The sequence below is a fragment of the Numida meleagris genome, chromosome 5 (genome assembly GCF_002078875.1).
Source record: "Numida meleagris isolate 19003 breed g44 Domestic line chromosome 5, NumMel1.0, whole genome shotgun sequence".
Taxonomy (NCBI): Eukaryota; Metazoa; Chordata; class Aves; order Galliformes; family Numididae; genus Numida; species Numida meleagris.
In genome coordinates, this window is record NC_034413.1 from 64,253,769 (window position 1) to 64,254,163 (window position 395).

Here is a 395-nt window from a genome sequence, read left to right on the forward strand (position 1 = left end):
TCAATATATGAAGCTTTCTTCCTAGAAAGAATGAGAAAGATACTGTTTTCACTTCACTTTTTATCTACATGGTATTTTCTTGCAGAAAAACCATAGAGATTTCAAAGGCAGAACTGTCTCCTGTATGCCACCACTCGAAAGGAAATGGAAAAAAAATGTTACAGATGAAGTAGATGAACAAACCTAACAATGGGGAAGACAGATTTATATAGGCAAGTGCTGTCCAGATGAACATATAAACTGCCATTCTAACAAGTTCACACTTCAGTTTATACAATGCACATAACGATTTCTACCTTACAAGCCAATGTTACTCTTCCAAAACCATAGCAGATATGTAGGAACCCATGCTCACAACTTCCCATGTAATGACATTAACAAGTCTGACACAAACA